Source organism: Bos mutus, chromosome 10 (assembly GCF_027580195.1).
Source record: "Bos mutus isolate GX-2022 chromosome 10, NWIPB_WYAK_1.1, whole genome shotgun sequence".
Taxonomy (NCBI): Eukaryota; Metazoa; Chordata; class Mammalia; order Artiodactyla; family Bovidae; genus Bos; species Bos mutus.
Window position 1 is genome coordinate 25,279,474 of NC_091626.1, and position 12,979 is coordinate 25,292,452.

The 12,979-nt window shown below is 44.9% G+C and overlaps 1 protein-coding gene and 1 non-coding gene across 12 annotated transcripts in view; both read right to left on the bottom strand.

Moving 5' to 3' along the window:
* RGS6 (regulator of G protein signaling 6) overlaps window positions 1-5,694 on the bottom strand; it is a 618,392-nt gene extending 612,698 nt beyond the window's left edge. For 10 of the 11 annotated variants that reach the window (XM_070377601.1, XM_005893831.2, XM_070377602.1 and 7 more), the window contains exon 1: window positions 4,567-5,003. The gene's annotated coding sequence lies outside the window, so the exon portion shown is untranslated. Of the gene's footprint in view, window positions 1-4,566; window positions 5,004-5,558 lie in introns of those variants that run through there. The other variant, XM_070377599.1, reaches the window with a different exon arrangement.
* Window positions 1,793-1,865, bottom strand: TRNAC-ACA (transfer RNA cysteine (anticodon ACA)). Its single transcript has one exon. It is a non-coding gene; the product is annotated as a tRNA-Cys (tRNA).
* Window positions 5,695-12,979: the final 7,285 nt, after the last annotated feature.

The following is a 12,979-nucleotide window of genomic DNA, read 5'->3' on the forward strand; positions in this document are numbered from 1 at the left end:
TCTTTATTTTTATTTTACAGACGAGGACACAATGAATGGGGTGTGAAAAGCCTGTTGTGCTACTTGAAGAGCTATGGATCGTAGCTCTGTGTGAGCTCAGGGCTGGCCTATATCGAGAGCAACACAGGCATCTGGGGACCTCCAAGAGCTGCCACCGCCGGTCCAGGTTCACACAGGACACTCTCATCTCAGGATGCTCTCCTGGAAGTGTGTGTCTCCCTGCCCCCCACCCCCGTGCAAGAAAATAGCCTCCAGGGTAGGGCAGATAGCAGCGGACAAGGGAGTTTTTTGTGCCAAAAGTGATTTTTTTCCTTTAATGGTTTTACCAAAGTATTTCAAAAGCTTGAACAGCTGTCTCCACCACAACTCACTTGAAAAGCCTCACTCACAGGAACACCTGCTCTGTCTGTATTTCACTATTGACATATTTTTCCATTTCCATCCTTAAAAATGGGTGTCCTCTGCACCCTATGTTTCTAACATGGAAGTAGAAGAAAAGGATACATTTATTTTACCCACAAAGTAGCCACAAGGAAGATCAACAAGTTCTGACGGATGGTTCAGCCAGCTGGAACCTCCTAGCTAATAAACGCATTCTCACCACCCTTCTCTCTTGTTTCCTCGGTCATAAGAGGGAGACCTACGTGGTCGAAGACTGGTCAAAATGAGCTAAGGAGCGGAGGTCTGCCTTTTGGGGGGTGAGGGGTGGAGTCTGGACCACTGCTTGCTTTAGCCACTGCCTTGGTACTTGGGATAATTAATAGTGAACTTCCTTCCCCTTACTGGAATCTGAATGTGGTAGAAAATGAATTGCCTTTTACAGGTCTCAGGGAGGCAGCCATGAAGCACTGGAGGAGCTTTGTGGTTTCTCAAGCAGGTACTCTGAGTTGTTACTTAATGTAACTCATTAGGTTTAATGTGCATTTTAATTGCCTACTAGTGAACAGTTTTTGCTCTCCCTGCACTTGGAAGATCGGGGTTTCATGACTTATTATTATTCTTATTACAGATTTAATGGTTCCAAATGATGGGTGATGAGCTCTTTTATCTAGACTGCTTCGGAAAGTTGTTTCCCCAAGCAGAAAACTGATAAGAGAATTCAACAATGTTTACTAGGCACCTACCGGCAGGTACATTCCTAGGCATGGGGCAGATGGATGCAAAGACAGCTGCAACAGTGTTTCGCCCCCAAGGAGCTTACTATCTGGTTCTCAGGGTGGTCCAGCAGAATCAGCATCATCTGCAGATCATCCTGTTAGAGATGTAAATTCTCAGGCCTCACCCCAGACCAACCAAGTCCAAAACTCAAGGGGTGATCCTAGCCATCCGCATTTGAAAAAGCCGGCTTCAAACAAAGATCACCCTCATCAAACGTCAAACTGACAAATACGGGGTTAGCTTATTGAGCTAAATCTGAAAGTGTCATTTGTCCTCTAAGGAAACAGGCCCAGAGGCCAAAAGTCACATGAGTTGGTGGAGGAGTTGAAACCAGAACTCAGGTCTCCCACCACCAACCTTACCCCCACTCTGCATGGCCAATGCTCTATTTCTTTTCTGATACTTTAAACCCTAAATCTCATAGGGAGTATTGCCAATCGAAAATGCAAACCTTGGTTTTCAAAGACGACAGAAAAAAGAGAAACTACTCTTTTTTAAAATAAGTGAAGTGAACTCGCTCAGTCGTGTCCGACTCTTTGTGACCCCATGGACTGTAGCCTATCAGGCTCCTCCGCCCATGGGATTTTCCAGGCAAGAATACTGGAGTGGGTTGCCATTTCCTTCTCCAGGGATCTTCCCCACCCAGGGATCGAACCCGGGTCTCCTGCATTGTAGGCAGACACTTTTACCGTCTGAGCCACCAGGGAAGCCAATTTCCTCCTTTTTAAAATAAAGACAATAACAAAAATTAAAACCTGATCTATCAAAGCCATCTATCAAACTAGTAGTAATCTCCCAAACCTCTAACACACATCCAAGTTTCATTTACAATTTACAAATGGGGGCGGGAGAATAGGAAGAACGGTAAAAATTCAAGGAATAATGTGATCAGAATATGATCAGAACATAGCCTACAGGAACATAACAGTATGCCGAAATGTCAACAGTGATTCACCTTTTGTGGGAGAATTACAAATGATCTTTTATGGGTGTGTATTTTTCTGAAATTCTCCCAATGGTTATTTCTTTTGTAATCAAGAAAAAAGTAAAACTGTTTTTTTTTTAAATGTTACATCCATATCACTCAACATGAAGGTTTATTTTATAATTCTATTTCTTTCCATACAGCAGGATAGTGTGTGTGTAGTAATTATTTATATCATGCCATATGTTACAATGAAGATGAAATTCTGTAAATACATTCCTTCCAGCTGGCACTGAAAATGAAGAGGTTAAATGCTTCCCTAGGTTCAAAGCACTATGAATTAAGACAAGCTGACTGTACAGCTAAAGGAAAAACTAATCCCAGTACTGAGATCTCTGAGAGCATCTCTTTTGAAAAATGTTGATGTGACACATAGCTCCTTACTCATATCTCCCTGATGTTTAACCCCTGGCACAACACAGAAGGTCTGGCAATTCCTGGCAAAGTCTTGGGAGTTCTGGGGATAAAATGCATGGGAGAATACCAGAGAAATAAGAAGGAGAATGAACCTACGGTCACGTCAAATTCTGTCCTTGTGGACACTAAGACATTCAAAATTACTGGCACATTTCATTGCCCAAAATATCCTTTAAATTTATTTTTTTCTTTCTCAAGAAATGTTTGCTCAGTTTAAAAAAAAAAAAAACTATGTTGGCTATCTCATTCCATAAATCATAAATTAACAAAATAAGGGCTGTCTCATTTAAAGAGACATTTCTGCCACAAAAGCATTGTTGTAAAGTTTCACTCGATAAGACAAATTTGTTGCTGGAAGAAGATCTAGCATTGTTTCACTGAAACTCTCAGCAATATAAATTCAGTGCGTGTTAATTAAAGTTTCTTAAAGGAGACAGGAAAGTGAAGTTAAGAACAAATGTAATTATTATGGAAAAGGAAACACCGGTGGCTACCTAGTTCATCCAAATACCTCACCACAGCTGACATTTCTGGAACTTACACTTTCAGGAAAGGACAAATTATTTAGGCTATATATACATATATGTAGTAATATGCCAACATTTACAGTACATAAGATCACCATATCTGCACAACATTTCTGCTTAGTATTGGAGAACTCAGAACAGATTTACCATCTTGGTTTTCACTGTTCAGCATGTGAGCCTTTGCTTACAAGGACCCTCTGAAGAATCTCCAATTTCCCTCAGTTCTCTGCTTGCTTTCCCCACCCATTGCAAAAACAACAAATTAATAAAGAAGCAAGACTATAATGACTATACCGCTCAGAGAAAGTTTCCCACCAACCTCCCCAGTGCCAACTCCATATAATTACTTATCTGCCTGTGAAAAGTGATCTAGAAAAGCCTTACCTATTAAGTCAAATCTGACAGTTTCCTTTCAGGCTAGCTTTTTTTTTTTTTTTTTTTTGACAACACACACAAACTTGTAGCTCAGTCTCTAACTCCATCCCTCCATCCCGACACTTATAAGCCCAGTTTTTATTCTTCCATCTCTCATCACCCTCTGCTAAGAAAAAGGTCCAATGTTAGGTTTTACCTAGGAGTGCTTATTTTTGCAGTTTTACTCTGGGACCGCTAAAAGGTATTGATCAGAAACTACCTGCAGATCCAGCTGCTGAGCATTGATAAATGCTGAGGGAACAATTTCAGGCCAAGAACAAGACCCAAAATATCTTCAATTTGTAGCGCAGAAATGCCACTCCTCGAAACAACAGACAAAGAAACAACGTTCCTATTCCATCAAATTAAATAATAATAATAATAAAATTCAGCAGCTTCCATTCTGAACAAAATTAAATGTTCTGGGTCACTGTCCTTTCGTCTCGCTGGGCCACTTCTTACGCAGCCTGGCAGTGACTGTAAACACGATCCCCTCACGCAACCCGAGTTGCCATCCTCACGGAGCAAATTATCCACGCGGCCCCTCCTGCCGCAGTCCCCAAACCAGCCAACCTCACCACCCATCCCTCCTCCACACCTCGCCGCCCGCTTTCTTTTCTTCCAACCCACAAATGGGTGCGCTTATCCAGAGAAAAAGTTAATGAACGACTGCTTTTGAGGTAAAGCTGCCCCACCTGAGATCGCGGAATTAGAAGGCTGGAAGTCCCTAAAAGCACGTACCCTCTACAAGCTCGCCCCGGCCGGTGAGTGCCTCACACCCAGAAACCCAGGAACAGGATTTCTGTGCAGACCTGCACCCACCCCACACAACTCCACACGCCAGCTTGCCTAACCACTTATGTAAGCTCGTGCCTCTACAGTCCCAAACTGCACACACACACACACACCCCAGCACCTGTCACGCATCTGAAATGGACAAGCATCCACACTCGGGAGACGAAATGAAAACACACAGGAGCCGGAGGGGTGGAGGGCATCGCGTTGGAAAACATCTTTTTCCCCCGTTTGTGTCTTGCCCCTTTTTTTTGTCACAACTACAATTACCTTAGCAACCAAAGAATTTCCTTGACTCCCACTCCGGCTTCAGAAATTTCTCCTAACGCCAAGCGTGCGCCAGGTTCATGGTAAAGCTAGAGGAGCCCAGGAATCGAGGGGTCGGCAGCCTCTTGGGGGCAGAGGGGACGTCTGGGTCCGTCTGGGTGCGTCTCCGCGCGGCTCTCCCACGTCTCGCCGGTCCTTCTGAGTTTCCGCGGTGGCGAGCGCCGGGGCTCAGCGAGCAGAAAGCGAAGCCCGAGGCCGGCGCAGAGACGCGGCGGGTCGCATCGTGCCAAGGCACGGGGCGCTCGGGTGTCTCCAGCGCGCAGGGGCTGGCCCCGCTCTCCGCGCTCCCGGGCGCTCCCGGATCGCCCGCCTCTCCCGCTCCAGGCCGGCGAGGTCCGCGGAGCTCGGTCCGCCCCCTCGGCGCCCTCCCGCCCGCTCCGGCAGCTCCGGGAACCCGGCGCCCGGGCGGAGCTCTCGCTGCCGAGCAGGGCCGAGCGCAGGAGCTGCCCCAAGTCGCGAAGGCGCTCAGCTCCGCCGCTCGGGAGCTGCTGCAGCGGCGCCCGCTGTCGGGTGTCGGGCGGAGCTGCAGCCCGCGCCGCGCGCACCTGGGCGCCGGCACCTGGGCCCCGACAGGCGCGGGGCGGGGCCGAGGCACCTGGGCGCGTCCGCAGCGCGCCGCCGCCCGGCTCACCTGCTCCCAGCGCTGCGGAAGGTCCAGACGGAGATATGCCCGAGGAAGGGGGGGGGGAAACTAGAAATTTCTGACACGAGCGCCGGCGAGAACACTGGTGAAGCGGCTCAGAGAGACGGAGGCTCCTTCCGGCAATTCCGAGAGCTGGCCACCACTGGAAACTTCGGTGGCGCCAGGATTCTCTTAGGGATTCCTGGTCCGGAGCGGTTTGCCTGGTAGCTTTTGAATCCCTCGTTGACGTGTAGCTGGCACCCTCTAAATTAAAATGGGCCGCCGCGATCGTCAGGGATAGTGTTTTACTCACCTCGTCATTTTTATGATTCACCACTTACACCACAGGCTGCATTTGGAGAGGTGTATGAATCTTCTCGAGTACGCCACGAAAGAACTTTTAAGAAAACTTAAGTCTGCAAATAATCTCGGAGAAAGAAGGAAAACGCTGGAGACAGAAAATGAGAAAGGGTAACTGAGGGCCTTCTTTGATGTGGGAGCTTTGAAATTTTATGCTTAGTTAAGGATTCAGGAAGCTGCAGGTGGAAATAAAACAAGATTGTTTGTTCCGCACGGTAACCATGGGGTCGGTGTGCAATATCGATGTTAGAAGGAGCTTCCTCGGTGGGTAAAGAATCCGCCTGCAATGCAGGAGACACAAGAAGGGGGACGCGGGGCGGGGCGGTTTCAATCCCTGGGTCAGGAAGATCCCCTGGTGTGGGAAATGGTAACCCACTCTAGTGTTTTTGCCAGGTTCGCACGGGGTCGCAAAGAGTCGGACAGGACTGAACAACTGAACATACATGTATTTCCTAGCTCTGTCCACTGAGAGAGCAATAGCACCGCTACTACAGTGAACACGCCTGGAACTCAGACTCCTTTTCTAAATACCATTCTCCACCAAGAGGAACTATGGCTCCATGTGTAGGGAATGAAACTGGAATACTTTGTTGAGCAATAAAATAAGCTACTTAAAGAGCTATGCTATTCAGTCTCTAAGTCATGTCTGACTCTCTGCGATCCCATGGACTGTAGCCAACTAAACTCCACTGTCCATGGGGTTCTCCCAGCAAGAATACTGGAGTGGGTTGCCATTTCCTTCTCCATAAAGAGTTACAAAGATATGTCAAAAAAAATAAGGGCCGGGGGAGGGGGGGAGTATAGGAGGAGGGGAGGGATAGATTGGGAGTTTGAGATTGAGCATGTACACCCTGCTGTAGTTAAAATAGATAACCAGCAAGATCCTACTGTAAAAAAAATAAATGAAAGACTATAGAAGCAGCTTGAAGGGGTGCCTGCTGACCAAATCCAGGACCATTTAAGCATCAAAATAAATAATGACAGGAACAGGTTGCAACCTTTGTGTGAAATAGGAATCAATGCGTCCATGCCAATAGAAAGAGAGAAAGGAAGTTCCACCAGTGGAAAACAATTAATAGAAGAAGGAAAGACAGTATTAAAAAATCACCACTTTGCAATCACCATAATTGATTCAGGCCAGAATCATCAATGGATACTAGAAATAGTGGATAAACTTTTGATAAGCAAGACAATATTTATAATCTCAAAGCATGTTCCTAAAAAACTCATTAATTATCATTAATATATATTCATTATTAATTAACAAGCATGAAATACTTATTAACATTACAGCTATAATACTTGGGAGTTAGCATCTTAATCAACTGGCAAAAGTTTACACAAAAAACAGTAATGGGAAAAATCAACCTGCGTTGTCTCCTGATATAATGTATAATCTTTAAAGATTGTTTAAGATTGAGGGACGCTAAAGGGACAACTAAATGCAAGAGTCTTGAATGGCATCCAAGACCTGTAAATGATATTAACAGCAAAACTTCAATGCATTCTGTTGAATTAAATTGGATCAATGTTATTTTCCTGATGTTGAGATTGTACTGCATTTATTTAAGACAGTTTTCTTGTTTTTAGAAAATTCACTCTGAATTATGAGGGAGTAAAGGGGACATCACAACTGCAACTTACCTTCAGATGACTCAGAAATGTTTACAACTCTAAGGGTGTAAGGGAGCTCTTTGAAATGTTTTTGCAACTTTTTGTAATTTAAAATGATTGCAAAACAAAAGATTTTCAAAAAAGATACATTCCTCCCCCCGCCCCCACCAGAATCATCTCTTTTCAAAAATGTTCACCATGAGTTTTCTTTAAGAATCAACTCACTGTTCACTGTACTGAAAATATAATTTGATTTACTACTTTGGGAATATATACAATAATGTGATTCAGCTCAACATTTCATTCACTCACTCAGCAATAACTTCTTAAGGGCATACGGCACATAATGGTCTTTCCCCAAACTCAGATCAGATCAGATCAGTCACTCAGTCATGTCCAACTCTTTTCGACCCCATGAATCTCAGCACGCCAGGCCTCCCTGTCCATCACCAACTCCCCGAGTTCACTCATACTCACGTCCATCGAGTCAGTGATGCCATCCAGCCATCTCATCCTCTGTTGTCCCCTTCTCCTTCTGCCCTCAATCCCTCCCAGCATCAGAGTCTTTTCCAATGAGTCAACTCTTCGCATGAGGTGGCCAAAGTACTGGAATTTCAGCTTTAGCATCATTCCTTCCAAAGAACACCCAGGACTGCTCTCCTTTAGAATGAACTGGTTGGATCTCCCTGCAGTCCAAGGGACTCTCAAGAGTCTTCTCCAACACCACAGTTCAAAAGCATCAATTCTTCAGCACTCAGCCTTCTTCACAGTCCAACTCTCACATCCATACATGACCACAGGAAAAACCATAGCCTTGACTAGACGGACCTTTGTTGGCAAAGTAATGTCTCTGCTTTTGAATACGCTATCTAGGTTGGTCATAACTTTCCTTTCAAGGAGTAAGCGTCTTTTAATTTCATGGCTGCAGTCACCATCTGCAGTGATTTTGGAGCCCAGAAAAATAAAGTCTGACACTGTTTCCACTGTTTCCCCATCTATTTCCCATCAAGTGATGGGGCCGGATGCCATGATCTTCGTTTTCTGAATGTTGAGCTTTAAGCCAACTTTTTCACTCTCCACTTTCACTTTCATCAAGAGGCTTTTGAGTTCCTCTTCACTTTCTGCCATAAGGATGGTGTCATCTGCATATCTGAAGTTATTGATATTTCTCCCGGCAATCTTGATTCCAGCTTGTGTTTCTTCCAGTCCAGCGTTTCTCATGATGTACTCTGCATATATGTTAAATAAACAGGATGACAATATACAGCCTTGACGTACTCCTTTTCCTATTTGGAACCAGTCTGTTGTTCCATGTCCAGTCCTAACTGTTGCTTCCTGACCTGCATACACATTTCTCAAGAGGCAGATCAAGTGGTCTGGTATTCCCATCTCTTTCAGAATTTTCCACAGTTTATTGTGATCCACATAGTCAAAGGCTTTGGCATAGTCAATAAAGCGGAAATAGATGCTTTTCTGGAACTCTCTTGCTTTTTCCATGATCCAGCGGATGTTGGCAATTTGATCTCTGGTTCCTCTGTCTTTTCTAAAACCAGCTTGAACATCAGGAAGTTCACGGTTTACATATTGCTGAAGCCTGGCTTAGAGAATTTTGAGTATTACTTTACTAGCGTGTGAGATGAGTGCAATTGTGCGGTAGTTTGAGCATTCTTTGGCATTGCCTTTCTTTGGGATTGGAATGAAAACTGACCTTTTTCCAGTCCTGTGGCCACTGCTGAGTTTTCCAAATTTGCTGGCATATTGAGTGCAGCACTTTCACAGCATCATCTTTCAGGATTTGGAATAGCTCAACTGGAATTCCATCACCTCCACTAGCTTTGTTCGTAGTGATGCTTTCTAAGGCCCACTTGACTTCACATTCCAGGATGTCTGGCTCTAGGTCAGTGATCACAGCATTGTGATTATCTGGGTCATCCCCAAACTCAAGTATAAAGTAAAATATATGTATAGATAAAATCCTGAATCCTTTGATTATTTTATTAACAAGTAAGGAGTTGCTGGAAAGTATGTAATAGAATTGACTGTGGCATAGCCCTCAATCAGGGTGATAAATTGCACAGAAGAATGAAAATGAGTTGACAATTTAGTCTCAACTGCATTGGCAGGCAAAGGTAGGAAAACAGTGGGATCAGTGCATTTGGGGCACGTGTTTATGGCAGTGGATTTCCGAGGATAATGAGTCTGATACCACGTGGCCTATTTCCGCGGACTGTGATTTTGTGACACTTGACAGCTGATGCTGCTTTTCCTCAAGTGCTCATCTTCCCCCCACCTCTTTAGTATAGTCTTCTTGTCTGAGAATTAATAGCTGTTTTCTTTTGGATCATAATCTTCAGTTTTTATATGTAGTTGTGGGCCTTACTGAAATTAATGTAATGGATTTGTTTTCCTTTAAATGGTAAGATATTAAACACGTTGAAGATTTTCTTTGCACTTTGGCAATAAAAGGACAAAAAAATTCTGAGTTAAATTTTACCCCCTGTTAAACCCTGAAAGATCTGGAGAAGACAATGGCACCCCACTCCAGTACTCTTGCCTGGAAAATCCCATGGACAGAGGAGCCTGGAAGGCTGCAGTCCATGGGGTCGCTAAGGGTTGGACACGACTGAGCGACTTCACTTTCACTTTTCACGTTCATGCATTGGAGAAGGAAATGGCAACCCACTCCAGTGTTCTTGCCTGGAGAATCCCAGGGATGGGGGAGCCTGGTGGGCTGCTGTCTGTGGGATCGCACAGAGTCAGACACAACTGAAGCAACTTAGCAGCAGCAGCAGCAAACCCTAAAAGAAAATAAATTTCCTGGTTAGATAGTTTAAAAAGAGGTCTTTCTCAAAAGGGTCTTTCTAGAAGGCCACAGCATCCATATCACCTGAGGTACTACAGCTTAGCAGTAAAGAGTACCTCCTCACACCTGCTAAGTAGAAATTTCTAGTGATGGGACCTGGGGCTCTGCCATTGAAAAAACATTTGTGTTGGTTTGAAAAATGACCCTAGAGGATAGGGAGAGACTGAAGAAAGAGGCAGACCATTCCAGATTGGCAGCTGGCAGTTGTCACAAGCAAAGGAATTTACATGAGAGGCTTGTCTTTGGGCGGCTGTAAGGCAAGCAGATTTCTATACCCTGCCAGAATCTTGAAATCTTACCTAGAGGTCTTATCTGGGTTTAGTCATGTATACCATTCGGATGGCCTCAACAATACCTTACTTTGTCAAGGTGACAGTTCTTGGAACACTGTAATAATGTGGGCAGGATGTTCATTCCAAGGATGGGGAGATGGGGAGGAGCCTCTGATCGCCCAGGTTCAGCTCACAAGTCAACCAGAGGTCACATCCTCACTGTGACCTCCTCCAACAACTTGTGACCAACCCACAACCTGTGAGTCACTTCGTTCATAGAATGCCCAGCATTTCTGTTACTACTAACAGCATAATCTCCTTCTCAGGAGGGGTCTCTGGCAAGCAAGCTAATTGTGATATGAAGAGGATTTTCTTTCTCTCTTTCCAGTACAACTACACAGTTTAGTACTTGGTCTGTGGCTTTGAACGTCGTGTGTCTGGGAATGTGTTTATATCATGGGGCTGGAATGGTAATGTTTTGAAACTCAGAAGTAATGTTATGTCAGATTGGAACGTATATTTACAAAGTCCCAATGTTTAGTAGCCGGAGAAGGCAATGGCAACCCACTCCAGTACTCTTGCTTGGAAAATCCCATGGACGGAGGGGCCTGGTGGGCTGCAGTCCATGAGGTCACTAGGAGTCAGACACGACTGAGCAACTTCACTTTCACTTTTCACTTTCATGCATTGGAGAAGGAAATGGCAACCCACTCCAGTGTTCTTGCCTGGAGAATCCCAGGGATGGGGGAGCCTGGTGGGCTGCTGTCTATGGGGTCGCACAGAGTCGGACACGACTGAAGCAACTTAGCAGCAGTAGCAGCAGCAGCAGCAGCAGTGTCTAGTAATCAAGATGTCAGGATATGTATGTATACAACCAATGCACAGAGGAGAAAATTTACATCAACAATAACAAGTTTTTGAAAACCTACACCAGCCCCAAACAAACCATGGGATTCTCTTCACATCAGTTGTTTGGACCATGCTTCTTCATCAGATCACCTCCTAAGCATGATTTCAGGCACCCCCATCTAGGATCTTGTGGCCAGAATCATCACAGAATAGGCAGCTGTTTGTGTGATGTGATCTGAAATATTGCACTGGTCACCTCAGCCAAAAATATCTGTCCCTCACCTCTACTCTGTCCCCCTGCTGCTAGCTTCTGGGATTCCCACAGTTTTTGATAAGCAGTTACAGGTACATCTGGTTAGGACCTTGATAAATAGTGTTGTATTTCAATTAGAAAGATCCTTTATTGAGGCAAAATCCATCAGTTACTGACAGTTGGGCTTCTCAGGTGGTACTAGCAGTAAAGAACCCACCTGCCAACGGAGAAGACATAAGAGAAGTGGGTTCGATCCCTGGGTTGGGGAGATCCCCTGGAGGAGGGCATGGCAACATACTCCAGTATTCTTGCCTGGAGAATCCCATGGACATGAGGAGCCTGGCAGGGTATGGTCTATGGGGTCGCAAAGAGTCAGACACAACTGAAGCGACTTAGCGTGCATGCACACACAAGCAGTTAGCCCCATCTCCCTCAACTGAACACATACCATCCTCTGTAAAACCCTCCGTGAAACCCCCTCTGCCAGACGTGGCAAAGCTTTCTCCTTAATAGAACTGTATTTTAATTAATTTAAGATCTTTTGCAAATATTTAAGAACCAGAGCTCAGCTCATAGGGTATTCTCAGCCCTTGCAGTCTTGTGTTTGCCAACTCCTAATTGACGTTCCAAAGAACACAGAAATGAAATTTGTACCATTTGCCCAAACCAAAGCCTAGGTAGATGACTATTTCTCAAGACAACAGAACTGTACCCGATGCTCAAAATGTTCGACAATGTTCTTTTGCCCCTTTTCGTGCCATCACCCAAGACCCAATAGCCATTTTCTCTTTAATCTGGAGAACATTCTCATGAGCCTCCAAAAGTTCCCTCATACCCCTTTGCATCCAATCACCTCCCTCCACCTTCACTGGGCAGCCACTGATGTTTTCTGTCCCTGTGGTTCTGCATTTTCCAGAAGTCATATCATTGAAAGCATACAGTACACATTTGTCTATCAGGCTTCTTTTGGTTGGCATAATGCCTTTGCGATTCACCCATGATGTTCCATGTACCAGCAGCCCATTCAGTTTTAGTGCTGGCTAGTGTTTCCTTGTACGATTTATACCATAGTTTGTTTGTTCACACCAGCCATCTGTTGATAAGCACCACGCTTGTGATATGTTCTATTCCTAGGAGGCCATAACCTATCTGAGCCTTATGGGCACACAGAACATATAAATTGACTCTGTAACAGAAAGTTTGTTGTCTACCAAACCCATTCCTTGCCCCATCCCAATCGCTGATGCTCCTCAACTTCCTCCTTCATCTTTGCTGGCTTCTCCCCCTTCTAGCAACATGAGTCAAGGATGATCTAGATCCAGAGTGGATCTTCATTAAACTAAGCTAGTCATGGTGATTCCATTTCTGTGGCCGTATGACAAAAGGGACCTGATGGAAAATCTGCTGGGAGCTACTGTAAAAAAAGCTTCTTCGCCTTTAATCCCTGTTCTCCTGATCTCCCTAGCCCCCACAATCTCCTACATATGTGAATGAGTTCCTGCTCTCACAGGAGCCTTCAAGAA